The sequence below is a fragment of the Dryobates pubescens genome, chromosome Z (assembly GCF_014839835.1).
Source record: "Dryobates pubescens isolate bDryPub1 chromosome Z, bDryPub1.pri, whole genome shotgun sequence".
NCBI lineage: Eukaryota > Metazoa > Chordata > Aves > Piciformes > Picidae > Dryobates > Dryobates pubescens.
The window spans coordinates 9,084,875-9,108,432 of NC_071657.1; positions in this window are offsets into that span (position 1 = coordinate 9,084,875).

Genomic DNA, 23,558 nt, shown 5'->3' on the forward strand with positions numbered 1-23,558 from the left:
TTCCCATGTTTCAGTTTCCCCCTGTTGCTTCTTCCTACCATCAGATATCTGCAAGAAGGCTCTGGCTTTGTCTTTTCCTGTGAGGCAGCTGCAGACAGCAGTAGGATCTCCCCTTATCCTCCTCTTCCCCAGAATGAATCCGCCCAGCACTTCTCCATTTACCTCCATTGCTCCAGCCTTGACCATCAAAAGGAGCCTCCATTGGACTGCATCAGAGTCTGTTGTCTGCCAGGAGCCCAGACCTGCACCCTGCACTCCTGATTGCAGTCTCACCAGTGCTGAGCAGCAGAATCAGTGCCCACTGCTGCAGTCAGGCTGCTGCAGACTCAGGTGTGGGTCTGCACCAGTTTTGCAGCCCAGGAGCACTGCTGCTTGCTGGCAATCTGCTACCCCGCAGGGCATTTCCACAGAGGTGCAGTTTGCATGAATAGTGCTACCTTGCTGAGGCCAGCGCTCCATCCGCATTACTCATCTTCCTACTTTACCAATTTGTTGAGAAGAAAACTAGGGGAGTTTGTTTTACATTTTACTCAATCCAAAGTATACAGCATCCCCTGCCCTCTCCTTAAGTACAGTGCTGATACCCTATCACAGAAAGCAACCAGGTTGGTTTGTCAGGATTTGTCCTTGGTAAACCTATGCGTCTCTTCCTAGTTACCTTCTTGTAGTTTGTGTGTGGCCTCTAAGAGACTTGCTCTTTCCCCTTCCAAGGGATTACAGTGAAGCCAAATGGCCTGGAAGTTGCCTTGATTTGTCCTCATCTTTCTTTAAGATGCATTCAGGGTTTGTCTTTTCTCTATGGTCCCACAGGCTTCTGTGTGTTCAAGTGTTCCCTACCTCATCCCTTCACCCTGTGAGTTCTGCTGCCCTCCTGCAAGCTCCAGCAGAGACCTGGAAAGTGCTGAAAAGGACAAAATCAGCAGTTATGAAGTCCACAATTGTAATTCTGTTCTGCTCAGTTCTCTGAGGACTTTAAATTTCAGTTTCATGGTCACTGCAGCCAAAGCTGTCATTGATCTTCCCATCTTCCTCCAATTCTTTCTTGTTTGTTAGTAGCAGGTCCAACAAAGCATTGCCTCTAGTCTGTTGATTAATTACTCACATCATGAAATTGCCTGGACTTGCCAGAAAACTGTATTGTTTTTGCCTGGCTGTGTTGCTCTGCCATAAGATATGTTAGGATCTGTATCTCCTTTTATAGATGGACAGCAATTTCAGTTTGCTTGACTTCACTGCTGATAAATAGAAGAAAGAAAAATTCCACTGTACTTTAAAAGAAGTGTGTGTGCTAGGTCAAGCCCAGCCCAGAAGGAGTGGGCTGAAAAGAACCTAGTCCCAGGTGGGCAAAGAAACCTGACCCAGGTGAGCAGAGAGACTTGGCTCCTTCCCAGGGGAAGGGACCCCTTGGTCAGTCTATTTCATTCCCACGTCCTGTCCACAGCCCTATTTAAGGGGAAGCCATTTCCTTTCTTGTTCTTTCTTCTCCTGCCCTTGCTTTGCTGACATCCTGCTACTGTTGCTGTTAATCACATGGTGGGGCCTGCTTCATGCTGTTCCATACTCCTAAGGGAACTGCATCTAAAGAGTATCTGTCTTACATCCAGAGAGTCCTTTGCCAGCTGTTTCTGGGTTTATATATATTTTTATTCATCCCATTTCCTTACACCTTTGTAACCTTCCTTTTACTCAAATGCCTTTTATATTTTGTTAAACTTACCTTTTTTACTTCCAAATTGATTAAAGACTGTTCTTTTGTAGTTTTACCCTTTCTCTTCTCCTCCTGCCTAATTGCTTTTCCCTACTGGGAAAAGGGGATAGAGGAGGCAATCTAAATCTGTTTTGGTGGGCTTTTGGACTCTGGGAAAAGCTTAAACCATAACAGTGTGAGAAAATTATTTTTCAAAAACTTCATCTTCCCATGCCTAAAACTGGCTCATTTGGTAGGTGTGAGTTAAACACCAAGGCCAGTGCCAGCCAATACCAACTCTTAGCAAGACTGCAAGTCCTTGAGACTCACACCTTGGATCAGATCGATTAAAGCTTGTTGGCAGGGATCCTGTTTCTGGAAACAAAGGGACTTTGGGGAATAATCGTAACTCTCAGATAGAAGCACAAATTCGGATAGAAGCACAAATTCTATTTCTTACTTTCATACATAAGGGATGAATAGCCAAGATTTTGAGATCTAATGTAGCCAGCTTTTCCTGGAATGTATGAATCATATATATTCCATATATATGGACTAACGTGTATTCCAGAAACAGATATTCTGGGAAACTTTGTGGGAAAGAAGTATGTATATGTGAACAGTGCACTTACATATATTAACAGGATTAATGAAACACTACCCACATTCCATAGACAGCCTGGGTAGGTAGTTGATGTCTCTTTTCCTTTGTTCTAGCCAGACAGCTTTTTTGAAAATGGCTTGAATAATATATGAAAGTTTAATGGGAGGGGTATGTGTATGTGTGCTCATTTCTGTGCTTGATTGCACTCACTGTCAGAAAATTTGAGGTTGCTACTGTCCTTTAAGAATCTTTGAACCTGCTTTTCTGACCAAGTTCAAGTAAAGAAAGAGATTTGTTTCCCTAGGCAAGAAGAACTGCCTACATTTATACTCACAGGAGTGAGTATAAACTCATATATTTTTTAACTTTTAACTTCATTTTTACTTGTATTTTTAAAAATCCACCCCCCCTTGTGCAAGGTCTCTTGCAAATCTTTTGACCTTTTAAAAGTACAAGAGCAAAATGACAGCACTCCCCTCAAGAAGTCAGTCACTAAACTGCAGTGGAAGCCTGTCTTTCAGAGTTCTTTGGACCTCACTTTTATTTCTACAGAGCGAAAAACAGTAGCCTGAGCAGCAGACAAAGTTACAGAATCATAAAAGGTTATGGGTTGGAAGGGACCTTAAAGGTCATCTAGTTCCAGCTGCCCCACTATAGGCAGAGACACCTTCCACTAATCAGGTTGCTCAAAGCCCCATCAAACCTGGCCTCGAACACTTCCAGGTATGGAACACCCGCAGCTTCTCGGGGAAATCAATTCCATTGCTTCCCCACTTTCATAGTAAAGAATTTCCTCCAAGTACCTAATTTAAATCTGCTGTCTTCAGTTTGAAACCATTACCCTTGTCCTATCACTATACTCCTTGACAAAGAGTCCCTCCCCGTCTTTCTTGTAGGCACCCTGTAGGTACTGGAAGGCTGTTGTAATGTGTCCCCTGAGCCTGCTGTTCTCTGTCCATCCTCATACAGAGATGCTCAGGTGATGCTCTTTCTTGCTCTGGAGGCCTCAGAGCTGATTGCAGTACTCCAGGTGGGGTCTAGAGAGCAGAATAAAGGAAGAGAATCATCTCCCTTGAGCTTTCCACTCCCCATCAGCCCCTTCCTGGAACAAGGTCCAGCATCTCTCCTTGTTGACTCCTTGACCTGATTTTACTGGGACAGAATTGCAGGCCAGCCATGATCTGCATGCCACTACCGTTTCGAGTCAGACAGGGGAGCTGACCCAGGCTGGCTTGGAGATGTGCCTCGGACCATAAATGTCGTGTTCATTACAAAGGGAGAAGTTTGCCAAAGATGTGGGTCCTCCTGCTTGGACTCATGTTCTTGCTTCAGTTCCTTCTGCTCCCAAGAGCTGTCTTCCCATTTGTAATCACTGTACATTTCCTGGGCTGAGTATAATTTCTTATACTTGATATTTGCATTGCTATCAGTTGAACTCTTTCATTAAATCTGTGTTTGCTTCAGCTTATGGGTCTCCTCTCCACTTCCTTATCTCTCTTCTCTGCTACAGGGGTACCAGCAGCTGTTACAGCTTGGCCTTTGCACATGGGATAAACATAGAGATGGAGAAGCAAGTTCTCATCAGCATATTCCAGGAACCTCCTGGATTGCTTACTCCCTGCTGTGTTGTCCCTCTGGCAGATGTTGGCGTGATAGAAGACACTTGTGAAGACCAGAGCTTGTGAACATGAGGCTGTTCCTATCTGTCTATAGAGGGCCTCATCCTCTTGGATGAGGATGGGATGACCTGTAGCAGACTCTCACTGTCCCTGTCCTTCCTTTAATCCATACCAAGAGGCTCTTGGTCAGCTCCTCATACACCTCCAATGGACTTCTCAAGATCCTGTGAGACAGTCTTAGAATTTCTTTTCTCTGCACAAATTATCATACTTTCTATGACTGCTTTGATAAAGGCTGATTTAATTATCTTTACAACCATGCACTGGTACTCTAATAGCCCAGGTCTAAGTATCATGCAAGCAGTCAAAACTGCAGGTTGTTCTTCAAGAGTGGAGTAGCATAAAAAAAACTTATACAGGTAGGAGTCTGTCCCAGTGGAGAAAATAGTGTTAACAATTTCCCATTAAAAAGTTAAAAAACTAGATGAAAAACTCTATTCCTTCCCACTGTTGTCCTCTAGAGTAGCTCTCTTCACTGAGCCTTTCTGGAGATGGTTACATGCTCCTTAGGGTCCACTGTGTTTGCATGGGACACTATTTTTAATATGAGTGTGAACACAATGAAAAGAAATGTATTTGAAAACATAATATTCTCATGTATTAAACTTTTGTTCTCAGATAACCACCTCAAAATCAGAGGCTTGTGGGAAATCTGGTCAATAAGGTAAAAAGGACAAGGCAGGAAAGTGATTTGTGGCTACCTGAAGAAGCCTAAGAAGTCAAAGGCTTCTAGGTTTAAATTGTCTGCAGATCATCTGCATAGGCATCTACAACTACTACTAATATATGAAAGTCATGGAATGGTTTTGTGTATGAAAAGATATTTTTTTTTTTTTGTATGAAAGTGCTATCTTTATCCCCAAGAAAAGAAAAGAATTGTGGAAGAGGAGCTAATTTTTTTACAAAACTTGTATAAATGTACCTTTTGTTCTCTTCTTCCAGGCAACCCAAAAAAAATCTCTGTCCCAGAATGCTTAAAATAGATTTTTTGGTAGTTTTGTTTCTTTTTCCATCTTATGAACATTTCTTTAGTGAAAGCACACTGATTTAACAATAAAAAAAGATCCTCGCTATAAGATGTTTCTGTAAGAAGTATGTGATAATGATTGTGGGACTTGAACGTCTCTCCTATGAAGAAAGACTGAGAGAAATGGGAATGTTCAGTCTGGAGAAGAGAAGGCTGAGAGGGGATCTTATTAATGTCTATAAATGTCTGAGGGGTGGGTGTCAAGAAGAAAGGGATAGGCTCTCTTTTCAGTGGCACCGAGTAACAGGACAAGGAATAATGGATATAAGCAAAAACACAGGAAGTTCCACCTCAATGTGAGAAGAAACTTCTTTACAGTGAGGGTGTCAGAGCACTGGAACAGGCTGCCCAGAGAGGTTGTGGAGTCTTCTTCTCTGGAGACTTTCAAAGCCAGCCTGGACGTGTTCCTGTTTGGCCTGCCCTAGGTGATCCTGCTTTGGCAGGAGGTCTCTGCAGGTCCCTTTCAACCCCTAATATTCTGTGATTCTGTGTTTGAGAACAAGGACTATGTCCATGGTTCTGGTTGCTAATTTAGTGCCATTCCATGGACCTGTGAGCTGTAAAAACATCTATTAAGTGAAATTTTCATGTGTAAGAAGCCATGACATTTTTTTCCCAGTTACTGCTATCAAAGCAGGCAATCATGACAGCAAACAATCAAAGATGTTTATATGGCAGAGGATCACCCCTGCCTCCACGCTACTTCAAAACGTCTATCCTGTCAGATGATGGCTGGTGCTTAAGTGCCAGTGGAGTCAATTGATTCACAGAATCAAGGACAGGTATAGCACTGTCATAACATATATAGCAGCAGCTAATTCCAAAAGGAAGGGTGTTTAGAAGTGCCTAGTATTGACTGATCAGAATCACTGGCTGACACTCTCATCAATTGCTAACGTGTTTTTGTAGCTCCTCTGGAGCTCAATTTGTTTGTATATAATAGTTTTTATTAAATCTAAGAAGCTGTGGTACTCTTACTTTGTAAAATTGCTTGAAGGGGTGTTCACTACACAAATCAAACTTTATTGTCAGTATTGTGCTGAAAAGGAGATGGTGGAGAAATGGGCGTCATTCTATTCCTCGCCTTCTTTAGTTAAGAGATGTCCCATCCTTTGTAGCAAGTCTGTCATGGCTAAGGTTAATATTTTGCTTTTCTGTATCCAAAAGGCACAAACAAGTGTTGCTAAGTGACATCTAAATTGCTTTAGTTCTGACCTGCTTCCTACTGAAATGTCTTTCCTAACCTAATAATTTGCACTGACCTCTTCAGATTTTTGTTTGTGATGTTCTTCTGCTTACTCAGAAACAATACTCTCTCTGTCCTTGGAGAGGACCTTTTCCCCCCACCTTCTATCTACACATGGGAACCTCTACAGAGTTTATCTTGCATGGATTTTAGTTGAGCTGGAGCCTGCCAGTAGCACTTACCCATAGGTAAAGCTTGCAGGTAATCCTGCAGTACAAGAGATAACAATTCTGTTCTCTCTCGAGATGAGAGATCTTGCAGAGTCCTGTGCCTCCTAGATCTTCTCCTGCTTATAGCAGAAATGGTTGCATCTGTATTATGTACTACAGCCTGGATGAGCAAATTTGATCAAGATTATTTAAACAGGGCTTGGCTGTCTATGCATAATTTTTGTTATAAAAGTGAGCTAATGTGAGCAAGTAGACTGAAGATTGAAGGGGGATACCTTGAAGGGAGGTTGTAGAGAGGTGGGTGTCAGTCCGTTCAACAAAGTAACAAGTGATAGGAGAAGAGGTAATGGCTTGAAGTTGCACCAAGGTAAGTTTAGCTTGGATATTAGGAAGAATTTCTTCACTGAAAGGGTTTTCAGGCATTGGAATGGCTTGCCCAGGGAGGTGGAGGAGTCTGCATCCCTTGAGGTATTTAAGAAATGTGTAGGTGTAGTGCTTAGGGATGTGGTTTAGTCAAGGCTTGTCAGTGCTAGTTAATGATTGAACTCAATGATCTTTAAGGTCTTTTCCAATATAGACAAATGCAGACAGCTACAGAGTAAGGCTGATCTGAACGAGTCCTTAGCTACATTTTCTTGAGCTGAAAATATAGTCAGGATCTGGTTAGCTTTAATACAAACAGGAAGCTGAAGCAGTGCACCATTTATGTCTGTTCATCTATCTCTAATAAGAGATTCTCTCTACTCTTTTCTCTCTATCAGACAGTACTTTGTCATTTGTCTTTGTTTAGAAGCTCATTTTCTAAAATCATATGTCTGTACAAATTGACAACATCTACAGATTTCTGGTACTGTGGCATGCTCCGTGAATGGTGCATTATTTAGATCATAGACATTTCCACTTATTAGAATATAGGTCTTCTATGTGTGTTTTTCCTGTTCTCCGGACAAAGTTTAGCATTTGTGGGTTATTTTCTGATTTCCAAGAGATCCTTCTTCTCCTGACAATATAGAGGATTTGCTGTGTAACTATTCTTAAAAAGAGGAATGATGAAAGGAAACAGAAAAAGTAAAAAGCAGTTTGTTCTAATGCTTTGTAGCAGCATTTACTTCCTCTTTTACTAAATTCCCAAGCTTGTAATGGAAAAATCTGTATGGAAAACATTATTAGGAAGAATTAAGTGTGATGACAGATGAAGTGTGACAGCAAAAAATGTCCCTTATAGAGATGAGTTCTACAGCAGAAGAAAATGTATGTGTTTACTTGTGTAAAGACCATGGACCTTTGTAAAACTCAAAATCACAGGTACCTTTGCAGATCTCTGCTAAACCAATTTTGGCAAGGTAATTTTGCTTGATTTACAGGGGAGGGAGGAAAGCCACCCCAGATGAGCAGTAGCAGAGTGTCATTGCAGTAGATTGAAGGGGGGTACCTTTATAAGGCTGTTTCGCCTTGACATTAATGTTAAGTATTTATTTTCCTGTATCACTGTGTTTAAGGATAATCATCTTCTCTGTGAACAGAGTGGGGAAAAAAAATACTCAGTTGTGCCCTAAAACACCATCATTTTCAGTACTTCCTTGCTTACTGTAATGCTGCCATTCATGTGAAGTAGCATTAAAAAAGCTAAGATGCTGTTATGGGATGCTAATAAATTTTTTTTGACTGGAAAGAGTTAAGAAACCTAAAGAGAGTGATGGATCAAGTCCATTCACTTTTGATTCATCCTTTAATAGACTGAATATTAGGAAAAAATTCTTTAAGTGAAGATGGTGATACAATGGAACAGGTTGTCTGGGAAGTTCATGGATGCCTCCTCCCTGGTGGTGTTCAAGACCAGGCTGGATGAGGCCTTGAGCAACCTGGTCTAGTGGAAGGTGTCCCTGCCCATGGGGTGGGGGGTTGGAACTAGATGATTTGTAAGGTCTCTTTCAACCCAAACCATCCTATGAATCTATGATCTATGAATAGATATGGCAAAAGTAGTAGTTCTGTTATTTTAAATGGAACTCAAAGCTCTTTGCCATCAAATTTGCATGTTTAATGAAACTAGTCTATGTACTGAAGAATTGTGCTGATTTTTATCAATTTATTTCTAATTTATAGGCATCTTTAAATTACATCCAGGGCCTCTTTTTATATTGTCTAACATTAAAAAATATTGTTAAAGTTAAATGAGTAACACTTTTATCTGTTCTGTTCAAACCACAGATGCTAGATTTGATTTTATTTCTTACACTGAGATTGAAATTCTAGTTTAATATGCAGAACTACAGTCTAGGGAGTCATAAAATGCAGTGTGTTTTCATTACATGATGGCTCTGCACCTCTAGTTAACAGGAAAGCTGATTCATCAAGTAGTGATCAAGACATTTGGGCTTAAAAGGGAAATTTTCCACAAAGAAGCAAGAAGGATGTACTGGTTTTGTAGTATGTAATAGTTTGCTTTTGGGTTAAACTCTAATTCTGCCAATAAAACTTTTTTTTTTTGTTTCAAGTACAGCCATTTGTTACAGATCAAGACAATAACAAGGTTGAAGTATGCATTATTCTTCCATTTGCAGAGTATTATGGAATTTTAAGGGTTTATTTTAAAGTGGCAACTCAGCCTTGTGTTTCTCCTGGTGTCTGCATAATTTATGGTCTGAGGTTTTTTTGTGCGCTATATTGCTGTTAAAAATGTGGTAAGTGGATTAAGAAAAGTTAGGTAAAGACAGCAGAAAACTGCAGGTGTAAAAATTTTTCCTGCATAGACTATGTAGCTTTTTAGGGGATTATTTTAAATATTAGTTTGGTAATTTTCTTATGTTGATTACACACCTTTTGTGAGCTAGCCAGCTTAGCTGGTCTGGTGAAATACTGCATTCCTGTGTCACAAGACACTGACCAAGCTCTTCAATGTTAGTTATGGTTTGATTGTTATTTCATGGAGTGTGATGATGCAAAATAATCAGTTGGGTTTTAGGGTATGAACTGCCATTTTTGTCACGACATGCATGGTGCAGCTCCATATGGTTTGACACTGGGAGGCATGTTTCAGCTTTCTATCAGAATATCTTAGGATGAGCAATATAGTGACAGGTCTAAAAGTATATATGAGTGAGAACATCTCACTTGCTGAATAACAAGGAACAAAACAAAACAACACCAACAGCAAAGAGCAAGAAATCCAAGAGAATAAAAATCTTCCATGCAGGATGGTGCTTTTGCATTATATATCTTAATATTTAATATCTGTTAGCTCTTAAATGTTTCTTGGATGCCTCTTGATCTTTGGCCTCTGTCCCCATAGATGTTGCAGACCTCTGTTTTTCAAATGTGACCTCTAAGGAGCTGGTCAAAACTACCTTTATATTTAATGATCTAGTATGCATATCCACAAATTGCTTGTGCTGCTGCAAAGAGGTATCGTGGAGATTCAAGACAAAGCTGAAGCTCTTTTGTAATTAGTTGCATCCAAACCCAGATAACATCCAGTTTTAAGAAGTACTGCAGTATCAAGAAATAATATCTGTCAGAGAAAGACCTGGTTTCATATACACAGTCCATGGGCAATTTTGTACCTTGGTATCCTCTAGAGGTTTTCTTACATTTTTGGAAGCCAAGGTCCTTAATTCATGTATCTGTGATGGATGCATAAAGGTAGGCAGCATATAAAATCCCCATCTTCATAATGTTCTGTTCAAAGTTAATCATTCCTTATTTTTTTTTTTTTTGCATATGCATTCAGACAAAAAAGAAAAATCCTAAACTTTCCATTTATTTATTCCTTTTGCTTAGTGAATCATATGAGTGCATACTGCATCAAGAAATGAGTGTGCACATGTCCAGACTTGCAATTTCCTTGCAGCAAATTGTCAGCAATGATATTTTAACTGATCCCTGCAGTATAAGCAGATTTAGGAAAATATTAGCTAGGCAAGAACATTTGGAAGTCCTTTGAAGTAAAGAAATCTGTGTTCTGCATGTATTTGTTTATAAATGAAAAGAGATACTGTCTCTCTCCTTCCCCACATGGCAATTCATTCCTTTGTGTTTTTTTTCACTATTTCAAAATTATAAAATAAATGATAATTGTAAACTATTATCATTTTTTTCCCCCCTGTTTTTTGTTTGTTTGTTTTAAAAAAAGATGAATTAAAACAAATCCATTTCTGAGCTGGGATCTTGAACCCTTCAGAGAAACTACATAGCTCTAAAAACAAAATGAATTAAAATCACCCAGTGTTCTCTGATGCTGATATAATGGCACCCATCAACCATTGATTTCCAAATCTCTGGGTCAAACTTCACAGAAATATTTGAAAAAATATTTGATTTTACTTTGAAAATCTTTGATTTTACTTTTTTTCTTAAAGGAAGAAGTGATAAAAAATGCAAAAAGGCAAGAAAACCAGCTAAGAGCCCAATATTTGTTAGAATTTTCCTTTTCATTTTAATCTGTTTTCTACACTATGGGATATAAAAAAGCATGATCTCCTCCTTGTTATAGAATCATAGAATTGTTAGTGTTGGAAGGGTCCTCAAGGATCATCTAGTTCCAACCCCGCTGCCATAGGCAGTGGCTTAATAAAACTTTTGAGGCAAAAAGGACAATGAAGTCAGGTTGTGTTTTTTTTATCAACTTTGTTAATGATATCATGAAAGATCTTTTGTTTGTGATGCCAGCACGCTTTCCAAAAGTTGTCTCTCTGCCTTTTACTTCCTCACAGGCCACGTCCACACTTTCATCAGATGATAACATATTTTATCTTTTTTGTTGTACTGCTCAGTTAGAAAGGAGAAGCAAAGGCTGACTTAGATCTCTGCAGGTTTTATGCTGATGCTGGGGTTTGTTTGTTTTGTTTAGGACTTTAGTCCAAAATTGTGCAAGTAGACATGAAAGTATTACAGGGATTGTGTGTGATTAATAGCTAATCTTCCTCAGGAATACAAGAGGAAAACAAGGACTTGCTTCCTTACGTTTCACTCTTTCATGTGCCATTTTGCTATCCATGGACCTTCCCAACAGGCTTAGGCCCTTCCTTCCAGAAGCCCCTTTGCTCACACTCCCACTTCCATTTCCTTACATTCTCATCACAGGGTTGTCTGAAGAGTTACTCTTGAAAAACAGTCTTTGAAGGATTATTTTTTTGGAAGAACAGCAATGTATCATATAATATACATTAAAAATATGTTGCTTGCAATGTTTTAGAGTTTGATAAATAGGACTTTAATAATACCAGGCTGAAAATTTGATCCCACATGGCTACGAGAAATAGTCACTGTTAATAATTCATAGTTTATTACCAATATCATTATTGCTTATGCTTTTTGACTATCAAATTAGAAGATTTAAGTTGGTTCAAAACAAAGTATTTGTCTCATCATTTATTCTGCAAGCATAATAAAATCAACTTTTCCTTCTAAGATTTTTTTTTAAATGCATTTTAATGTAGAAAAAAAGGCTTAAAGCTTTTGTGTTGCTCAGCACTGACCTTTAAGTATTTCTCCTGCTGTATCTGCACATTTCAGCTGTATGAATGAATGAATGGATGAAGATGCTCTGCTTTACCCAGTATGTTTTAAGTGCCGAGGCCACCCCAGCTCTTGGCAGGTCATGTCTTCTTTTCAGCATATGAATACCAATACTGGGTTATTGTTGGAAGATGCTTAATCTCTGAAAGTTAACCAACTGAACACACACAATTGCAGATTACTAAGCATACAGATTCTAGAAAGATTTCCTACTCTGAGGAAAAGTGTTTTGGCAGTTTTATTGTCAGAGCTGTGGTGAGCAGATGGCTTCGCTCAGCAAATAGCGAAAATGCTGTAAACACAAAAAAAAATCTGGTCTTTTCTTGCAGTAAGTCTTGTGCAGGAAAGTGAGTAATCTATTTGAAGTCAGCAATGACATACGAAGAGAAATCAAAGGACCTGGTTTCTCTTTCTGATGGGCATTACAAAAATACATTGTACCACTACTCATGCACTGATGCCTTTTTGCTGATGATCCTGAGAGATTTCTCAGGACAAGTTCATCCCTCAGAGAGGACTTCTAGGCTTTTAATGTCACTGGGCCATAAAACAAAAGAATGACATGGTGCAGAGTGACTTTTTGCTACTCATATAATTTTGAAAGTCACCAAAAATTACCTGAGGTCTTGGCAGGTCTAAAGAGGAACAAGGGAAATGAGGAAGCTGTAACTCCTGAGCTGTACATAGATCCCAAGCACATTTAATGTCAGTTCACAGACTCTGGGTCCCAGCCCAGGACCTGACCATGCTGAGACAAGGGTTTCCAGCAGTGAGCAGGATAGATGATGTGAGCAAGTGGCAGCTGAGCCCTGCCTTTATAGTTCATCTTAAGCCATAATCCCTCCTGGGCAATGGCAGGGGTTACAAAAAAGTTATTATCTGCTTTGGCTTTGGGTCTACCTGTGGCTTTGACAAATCCTTGGCTCTCCCAGGTGGTATAAAGTGTAACTTGTGGCTGGTGGAGCGTGTGGAGATGTTGCTGAGCAGTTGGGTGTGTTGCCTATGAGCTGCAGTGGTGGGCATGTTATTTATGGGCAGAGAAGCTCTATCATGTCATTTTATGCCCAAGTCAGTAAGAGAAAAAAAAAAAAAATTCAAGATATTATTTGTTGCAGGCTTTCTTTTTAATTGTTGAGATGCCTTCTTGGTTTGTTTTGTGGTTATTATTTTTTCCCTGATAATTTGTATTTGTGTAATAGCACTTGTTTACGCAGTGCTATCAGTACCCTCAGTGTCAGATGAAATGAAACAAAAAAATCTTTGCCTTCCATTGGAAACCTAGTAGGGCATCATTAATTTATTCTAATGATTGGGAGATCAATTGCAGAATACTGATTTTTGCCAGTCAACAAGCAACGGGACAAACACAATAAAATAATCAAGGATAATGTATCATTAAAGGTACTTTGTTGGTTTAGTTGACAAATGTAATTTGATTTAAATTATTTATTGCTGCACTGCATTTAGTAGTAGACTTGTAAGTGCTCTGCAGTACAATTTGTAAAAATAAAGCAATACATTACATTTAAAACCAATGGTACTAAATGTGATTCTTCATGTCCATACAGTGATAAATGTGTGCAACACATATAACATTGCCTGTAGAATGATCAGGTGTGCTGTGTGGACTTTATTTTCTGGGTTTTGTCTCTTGCAATTTTCACACAACATTTCTGTTGCACTCTTGCATTATTTTTATTTTCCTTTGTTTTACCTACCTCAAAATCTGCAGTGAATCTGTAAAAGCCTTCTAAGGGCTTTTTGTGGATGGGGTTAAATCACTTTGGAGCACATTTTCCATCTGCTTTTGCTGTTCCTAAGTCACTTAAGAGCCTTCAGCATCTTATCTGTTTCCACCAGGTGCAATGGCAACAGTAACTAATAAATCTGAATTAAAAATCTGCCAAGTACAATGAATAATACACAGAACTGTGTGCCACAAACACCATATTTGCCTGTATATCAGAACAGTGAACCAAGAGATGCCAAGGACTTGAAGAAAAAGAAGGTGTTTAGGTGTAAAAAGGCACAGACTCCAATAGCTAGTGGGAGACGGTGTGCCAGTGTTAATAAACTGGGGAAATGTTTTCACTGTAGGCAGCTGTCACGTCACAGGCAAGATCCCAATGTTTGCCTGGCTCAGAGTCCCAGGACTCTGACTGGAGCTGTTTGACAAAAATAATGTTGCCTCTTTTTCAGTGCCCCAATGAGGGCTTGCACTGACACAGAAATCTAAAACAATCAAATGGTTTAACTATTAAAGCAACAGATACAACGAATTTTGCATTGCTGGCATTAAAGACACAAGACAATCTCAGGATTAATAAATCCTGGGTATCATGTGACACTGCCAGAGACACAAATCTTTGCAATAGCCTTGATATAGAATAGAAAAACAACAAAAATTCAGATATATAAAGGTGCAATTCTTTCAGGGAAGGGTGTCCCTGTCTTGAGTGGAGAAAAAGGAACCCAGCCTATTGACCATCCTTATCTCTGTCTTGCCAGCTGCTGCTGCAGCATCATCTACTGCTGCCCATTTGCACTACTACTACTGATGCTGGCCCTTCTGCCCCAGAAGATGTTCCTTTTATGAGTTTTACACCCTAGCCTTGGGTGTCCCTACCTTCTAGGTGATATTTAGCATGATCATAGTCATGTATGTTAAACCTGTACTCATTTTTGCTCTTTAGCATACTGAGGACTGCCAACTTTAGTACTCAAATATTGCAGTTAATTAGGCAAAGGTCTTTGCTCAGGTACCCTGAGCCTCAAAATCTGCTTTGAAATTGTGTGTTTATGTTATTTTACCCTGCTTCATGAGTTTTAGTCAAAACAGTATCACCTTATCTTCATAAAATTCCTTCCTTCAGACCTTTGGCAGGCTAGACCCACGGATCTTGATTTAACACAAACACCTGCTGATCGTAAATGATCTTGATCCCAAAGCATGCTAAATCAACTTGCCTTCCTGTCCCATGGTAAGCTAGGCAGTTATTCACAGTTATGGAGGTTAATACTCATTAGAGCACTGCTACATACCATGAGCACTCACAGTTCTCACTTTATTTAATTTTCTTGTTCCCCTTACTCTGAGCCACAGATGTTTCTGTTTTGCTGGTGATAGTTTGTGCATTTCTACATTTTCCACAGAACTGATGTTTTAAAAATGTAGGAAACACTCATTACAACATTTTTTTTCTTCCTTTTTATCTATATATCTATACCTGTACCTTTATCTATCTATATCATTGAGATCTATATGTAATCTATCTATCTATCTATCTACATATGAAACCTAAACTGTAGCCTCTGTTTGCATGAAAAGTAGAGATACAAAACTAATTCTAAATTTTCTAAAAATTCTGAAGTTCCACTTTGTGAAACAGGGTGTAGGACCTGGAGCAGTGTAGACTTAAACAAACAGACATCAAACACAGGCATGAAACTTTGCACTAATTTATGATCTGTCAGCTGGGAGTGTGAGGAGCCTTTCTCTGTACTCTAAAATGCAACCATTATCAAAAGGACAGTGTTTACCTTTTTTAACTAGGATTTTTATGTAGGAAGTAGTCCCTTCAGGTATATAAATAACAGAGGAGCTCTTAGAAATTAGTCAAATCTAATTAAACTAGACACATAGCTGTCACAATCTAGGTATGATTGGGCAATAAGCAATTATGTTTTACATACATGATGATGAAAGTGCTGCTTTTCAGGAAAGTATCTTATTGTATAGATCTTTTAATATCTAAAAATGAAGCTGTTTGAGAACTTTAGGATGAAATTGTCATGACTTGGAAATCAATAAGAAAAATGGGAAGTACGGTGTTTCCAAATATTGAATGGATGAAAATAAGTTTTTCTTCAGCTTCTCTTTTTACAACCATGGAAATCAAACAGGTTTTCAAAATCACTGAAAAACAGTAGCTTAAGAACATCTATTTAGCACTTTAAAAATTCATGTTGCAGAGCAAACACACTACAGAAGATTTTCTTTTTCCCTGAAGAAACAGAAAATATGCTCAAGCGTGTTTAAATTAAAAGTCTTTATTGTGGAAAAAAAGCAAACCATGAGAATCTGGAGACAAAGAATACTGCATGATGTGATGGATTTAATAAAGAGGAAATCCAGACTAATCTGACTAATTTGTCCCCTTGATCTATATTATCAAAATTACACAGGCATTCTCTGCACCATACAGAGCATTGAAATTATTCCCAACATGCTTTTGTAGTTGCCTCAGAAAAGAGACACAGCCACCTTTATTTCTACTCAACACATACAAGACTTGGAAAGAGTAAAGAAAGCAGCTACATCAAACACTTAGCTGGAGAAGAGGCAGAGAAAGCAGAGAGAAAGAATCCAATTATTTTATGTTTGTTTTGCTAAATGGTTTTTCTGTCAAGGGTTTCAGAGAAGAAATCCTTCCTTCCTTCCTCCCCCTGTCTTTTTAACTTGTTTTTCTCTATTCTGTAAGGCTGAGAGAAGACAGCACTATATGACTAGCTATACATTGCTGCTGAGACTTCTGCCAACACTAATAAACCTCATCCTACAAATATCAACAAGGTACAGCCTAGGCTTTGTCTGCATATGATTTAAAACAGCAACAATAATAAAGAAAAAAACCAAACCTTTTGCAATCATCTTTCAGTTGATAATTGTTCAGTTTCTTTCCCTTGGAGATGATCCTCCAGCTGAGCTAAATGTCCTCTCCCTTTGACCCTACAAATATTTCATAAGGTGTTGTAAACTTGAAACCCCAAGCTGCATATGTAGTTCAAAGAGCATTAATACTATAGCCTTTAGGCTTTTGCAGCTGACAAACTTTTGGATCCTGCAATGTGCAGAGTGCTCAAAACATCCCCAACAAACCCCCAAACAGCACAAAGAATGCTCAGCATCTCTCAGTTAGGACTCTGATTATTTCAATAACTCCTCTTTGGACCATTAGTGGACTTTAGGACACGCAAAGCACATTGAGAGTAACAGGTGAAATTATTCACATACAAAGCTTCTGCCCTTCAAATTTGTGGCAATGTCAGATTTATTTAGCATAAGAAATCCATTGTCATGCAGAAATACGTTGATGATCAAGATCTGGAGAGTCTGATTCAGAGCACTTTAGCTGAAAAGACCTGCAATGATATCTGGTCAACCCAGGATATCTGTGAGCAACCCAGAGTGGACAGGACCCAGGGTCTGGAGGCAGGACTGGCAGCAGAGTACTACTGGAAACCAAAGTCTGTCTATGCTGTCTGTACCACCAGTGCTTCTGGAAATCTCATCAGAAAGAGCTCCTCAGTAAATCTGGCCAATACAGATCTTTTCTTCTGAACTGTGCTCTCTTTTTATTAACTCACTCTTAGCCTCTGAAAGGCTTGACAGTTATTATTTTGGATGTCACTGAAAATGACCATATTATGGAGATGGGGTCTTGTGGATGGTTTAGTGTTCAAGAGAGAGGATAAAACACTCCTTTCCTTAAAAGATGACTATCTTAGGCCACAGCTTATCTTAATGATCTCCAGGAAAAATAAAATACACTTTTGACTAAGTTTTCTAAGTATGTTCAGGATGATTTCAGAGGCTATTAGACATACATGTAGAAGAAAACACAATGTATCACACGTACCTCTCTATTCTTAGATCTATACCAAAATATTACTGTTGTTATTTTTTTTTGTCTGTTTGTTGTTTGTTTGTTCGTTTGTGTTTCCCCACTCTCTATTTCTCAGCCTCCAAGATAGACAGAAGTTTTTTGAGTAAAACAGAAAAGAACATAATTGTTACAAACTGCCTCTGCAGGACAACCCTTTCAGAAAGACTGTTTTAGTTATTTACTCACGTGTAACTGTCTTCTTATGCATATTTTTTCCTGTACTGTTTATTTTAGTCCACACTCTCACCGGAATGTCTTAGTCCAGTAACTGTGAATTTGCTAGTAGTTGTAATGATTAATCCAATTTATGGTTTAATTTGGGGTTTCTGATGTCCTGTAAGTGTGTCTCAGTGAGGTGACCTCACAAAGCATAAACAAAAGACAATTGTGGCTGTCACATTGCCTAGTGAACATGAATGATTGTCTATCTTCAGTGTCATTTTTTTCCTGCACTAACAATGTATTTCTCAGAAATCTAGCTTGACAACTGCCTTATGCCTCACATGGTGCAGATTAGCACTATTTGGTTTGTTTATGAGCTTGCACTTCATACTGAAGGCAGAAGAGGGTAATTATGTTCAAGTGCAGGATCAGGCCTTGTATTATCTACGTCTTGAATGTAGCTTTTCTCTGTGGGTCAGGGACAAATACAGATAAATATAGCAGGGCTTATATAAAGACCTTTTCAAAAAAATATTGTTGTTGTGTATAACATGCTTAGTATTATACAACTTTTCTTACCTGAGAGTCAGACTGTGGCTACACAGAACATGTCTCATAGTTTTCACATGGCTCTGTTTCAGTGAAACACTAACTTTATTTCTGGTTATAACTAAGTAATTGAGGATGTCATCAAAAAGACTGTCTCCATAACCAATATAAGATGTTTTCTTAAATATTTTGCTGAACTGGGGAGTGAATGTTTCTGAGAGATTATGTGGAGCTTCTGAATTCCAAAATAGCTCTAAATAAATCTACTCAGTTATAGACTAATTTTTTTTTTTTTAATACTGTGCAGTATGTAACATTAGTCTTGACATTTTTATATATGCATTATTGCTGAGATATAGTTGCTGTGGGAGGTATAATTTAGAATTTTTCAGCCTTTGCACATTAAAAAATCTCTGTCACAGCATTACACTAATATGTTTATCATCATATTTCCTTTTTTTTTTTTCTTGTTGACCTTAGCATTGTACTGTGGATCATTTTTATAGAGCTCTATAAAATGTATCTAATTAACCCTATCCATAGGTGCTCAGTTAATTGCGTTGTTCATTGGCGAGAAATGAATTTCACCCTTCAGGATCAGATACCTAGCTAAATTGTACAAGTTTTATTAGTATTTTCACAGTATCACAGTATAATGAAGGTTGGAAGAGACCCCAAGGATCATCAAGTCCAACCTGTCCCAACAGACCTCATGACTAGACCATGGCACCAAGTGCCACGTCCAGTCTCCCCTTGAACACCTCCAGGGACAGTGACTCCACCACCTCCCTGGGCAGCCCATTCCAATGACGAATGACTCGCTCAGTGAAGAACTTTCTTCTCACCTCGAGTCTAAACCTCCCCTGGCACAGCTTGAGACTGTGTCCCCTTGTTCTGGTGCTGGTTTTCAATTCAATCTCTTCTGAATGAAAGTGAGAAACCAACAATATTTGCTCATAGCTGTAGTTTCCAGTAAAATATTGAAGCAGTTAATTTTGTATCAGGATTTCTTTGAATTATTAACCAGATACTTTTCTGTTCTTTTACTCTGCATACTGAGGCAATGGAGTTGTTAAGATAAAAAAAAAAAAAAAAAAAAATAGATAAAAAAAAAAACTAAAAAAAATAAAAGAAAGAAAGAAAGTCTGTATCCATCACGTCTTAGAATAACCTTCAGACATATGGCATGCTGCATAAATAATTGATGCTATCAAGGCTTATGTCAAGGTACAACAAAAACAGTTAAGGTACATTTGACTTGAACTAGAATACAAACATGAAGACAAATGGTATTAAATAAAATTGCATTTTTCTGTTCTGCTGTTGACATTGCCATTGACTTTCTTATGAGAGAAATTGGATCAATACAATCAGGGCATTAAATGTTTAATAACAACTTAAAACATTTAAATATTGCTTTGTACAGACTTCTCTCAAGCAGTGGCTTAATCAGTAGATGAGAACAAAAAACTGACCAGCCTGCAGAAACAGTGGTGCTGACAGTGCTAGCAGGGCTGGATCTGTGAGCTGCCAGCAGGGTTGGTCTGGTGGCTCACCAGTCTGCTTTGCTTGGCATCTAGAAGGTCCAAAGCAGCCATCTGTCTCTGAGGATTCACAGTTTACTTGCATGGACATCTCTTATCAGAGCTAATCTGGGAGAGGTGTGGCTAGATGAAGAAACAAGGGTGGAGAAGATGACGTACAGAGGAGAAAACAGCAAACACTACTGCAGGAATATTCTCTGCTTGTTTGGCCTGTTGTCTGAAGCTGTGAGGCCACCTTTCTCTTCTCACTGTCTCTTCCTATGGTTGCTTTTTTCAAAGGCATGATGCCTGAGAATCCTTCCCCCACTTTCCCCTCCTCCTTCCTGATCAAGAGAAAAAGAAAGGGAAGGAGCAAATCTACGGAGAAATAATTTGGAGTCAGTTTGGAAGTAGAGAGGTAAAAATTTTCTTTAAACAATATGTGTATATATATATATATAACAATAACAGGAAGGGTTCACAGGAGTAGGGAACAAGGATGGATGGGGAAAATATGTATATAAAACCAGTCCTTTGTAGAGGCATGGACATAGAATACATAGAATAAACCAGGTTGGAAGAGACCTTCAAGATCACCGTGTCCAACCCATCAACCAATCCAACACCGCCCAAGCAACTAACCCACGGCACCAACGGACGTAACAGGGAGGAAGACCAGACTTGACCACATGGCAGAGAAGCAGGAAGCCAGCAGCAGTCCTCTCATCCAGGCAAGGAGAAGCCAAAGAGAGCAAATGGCTGCAGTGTCTTCCTTTATATAGGCTTGCTGGACAGGGAGGGGGAGTGGAACAGACTAACCCAGTTCCCCAGGGGGAAAACACCCCCCAGGGTGAGCAAGGCTCTCAGAAGCCCTCCCTCCCCGCCACCCCCGCTTTCAGGATGGGCATAACCCATCACATGCAGTTAAAGGAAAAGCTTAAGTTTTGGAGCACAACAGCCTACCTGGTAAATTAGTGCTAGACAGACTTTTATCTAGAAATTTTGATGTCCATGAACAAATCTCAATGACTGATAAATAGATTTCACATAAGGTGGAGTTTGCTGCACACAGCTCTTCCTAACATTTGCCTGTAAAAACATGCCAATAATATGTGTTGAAGGAAACAACATCAATAAATCTCAAGATCAGCTTTTCTGTAGAGAACTGAAATTTTGATAGCATCACTCAGGGTTGGAAGGGACCACAAGGATCATCCTGTTCCAGAGTATCAAGGGATACATTCTCAAAAAGGGATGTCATTTAGGAAAACACTATCTTGAATAAGGAAAACTGTACAAGTTTTTCTCACGAAGTACTTCATTTTGAAATGCTATTTAATTTTAGTTTACAGTATGCATACTATTTTTGTTTGTGGTTTTGTTTTGTTGCTTTTTTTGTTTGTTTTTGTTTTCCCACATGATTCCATTGTGGTAGTTTTAGGCTATGTCTTTAAAAATTTTTCACAGATCTTGAGCAGAAAAATAGTAAAATCACTATCTGGTGTAAAAGGAAAATAAAGATAATTCTAAACATCCCCATTGGAGGGACATCTACCATAAGATTTGTTTTCCAAAACAATTTCTTTTTCTTCTCTCACTTCTTCTCTCTGGGAGATACTAACCTGCTTCTGCTTGACCTTGGCTGCATTTTTTTGTCTAAGTCTAACTTCTCTGCTCCTTTCCCTTGTCCCTTTTTTTTTCACAGGAGGGTAAGGAGGAGGCAGAGAGCTAGAAGCTAGTAATTCCTTGTGCTGTTTGCTAATTGTAAATACATGCAAATACTGCATATTGTCTATATATTCATCACATCTCATTGTAGGTTGTAGTTCTGTTTGTAAATAAATCTTTCATTTGCTTCCAGATGAGCTGTTCTGGCAAATTTAATGTTGAGGGGGCAGAAATTTCAACCCACAACATCCATATAATTTGTTTAACGTAACAGTAATGACTGGTCATATAAGTTTTCCTTGGTTCTTGGCTTCTAATGACCTTGTGTGGATTCCTGACCAGACAATCAATATTCTGTCAGGCAGTCCCTCAAACAGCAGTAAAACACATTACTGTGAAGCCTTTTGTGGAGTCTTGACATCATGGAGCCATGATAGGTGAGCTTCATCCCATCAGTGTTTGAACATGTCCAAGAATGGAACATTTCTGGCACCTACCCCAATGTTTTATCACTGCTGCATACAACAGTAACATGCCATGTCCATCCTTGTCCTCACCCATTCCCCTTCTCATCCTCAGGCTGAACAGGCCCAGAACCCCTCACCTCCTCTTGCAGAAATTCTGGTCCAGGTCCAAGCATCATAGGATCTTTCCTGTGGACTATATCCTGTACATGAGGGTCTGTCTTGAGCCAGCAGCCCAATGTTCAACCATGTTCTCCCAGTATGGTCTCCTCAGTGCCAAGCAGTGAAGCAAGCTGATGCCTGACCTTACTGCTGTGCCTGAATGAAGAGACCTCACCATGGGCATTCTTTGCTGAAAAGGATCTTGCTGACTCTTTCTGCCCACCAGAACAACCACATCTCTTGTAAAAAGCTCTTATGGTAAATGAACCACAGCCTGTATTGGATCCATGGGTCCTGTATTGACCCATGTAATTATTCTATGCTGTGTGCTATATGCAGGACTTCACATCCGACTTCACTGAGCTTATGGGGGGTGATTGCCACCAGTCCGTTTCTCAGTCTTCCTGAGGTCCTGCTGAATGTCAGCCAGAGTCTTGACTGTTCTGTCACTCCCTTACCACTCCCAGTCAAATATCAAACCATCTGAAAGTATATTCTGCCCTATAATTTAGACTGTTTATAAAAGCATTGTATTGGTTTTGCCTCTAGTCCCTTGCTGGATGCTACTAGGTACTAGTTGAAATAACACTGATCATGGCTCTTTGAGCCCAAAAATCTAGTCTGTTTTCCACCCAATTTGTCATCTGCTTATCAGGCCATATCCTGCCAATTATGGTAGAACTTTGCCATCAGAAACCATGTGCCTTTGCTAAAGCCAAAGCATACAACATCCAGTGTCCACATCAGCAGTCACCTCATCACAGGAAGTAATTACCTAGGCCAGGCAGAATTTGTCCCTGATCTAAGCTGGCTGTTCTCAGCCAACTTCTCATCATTTATGTGCATGAAGAAAGCTCATTTCTGTATTTTATTGCTGAATTAATATCCTGCTGATGGGGTCCTCTTGGAAGATGCAGTCAGGAGTTTGGCATAGATCCCTCAGCTCATTTCTCTGCATTTCAGCTGCTCAATCTCACTGTGCTTAAGTGGAGGAAATTCTGAAGTCTCCTAAATAAAAACTATCCTTTAAATAAATGTATAATATTCTAAATTTATCTCAGCACTCCCAGTACATAAATCTTATGTGAGGCTTTATAGCATTGTGCAGACCAAGAAAGTTAAGAAACATAATCCACCAGTCTGTTCTGACTTTAGTTTCTATGAAAATAAGAGCTTCAAGTTATCAAAATAACACAATAAAGAAAGTTACCCAAATAGCTGAATAACAAATAAGGGCTTGGTGAAAGGTTCACCAGTCTCATTAAGGACTTTGTAGCCCTTCTTTTCCTTTTGGTGAAGCAGCTATGAGTGCCCATTGACAGACTTTGTCTTGTTAAAACCTTGCTCTGTTACTTTGTACTACAGATCAAAAGTTTTGTCCATCTAGGTATTCTGGGAAGGACATGATCTTCAAGCATTGCATCATGTCTCTAT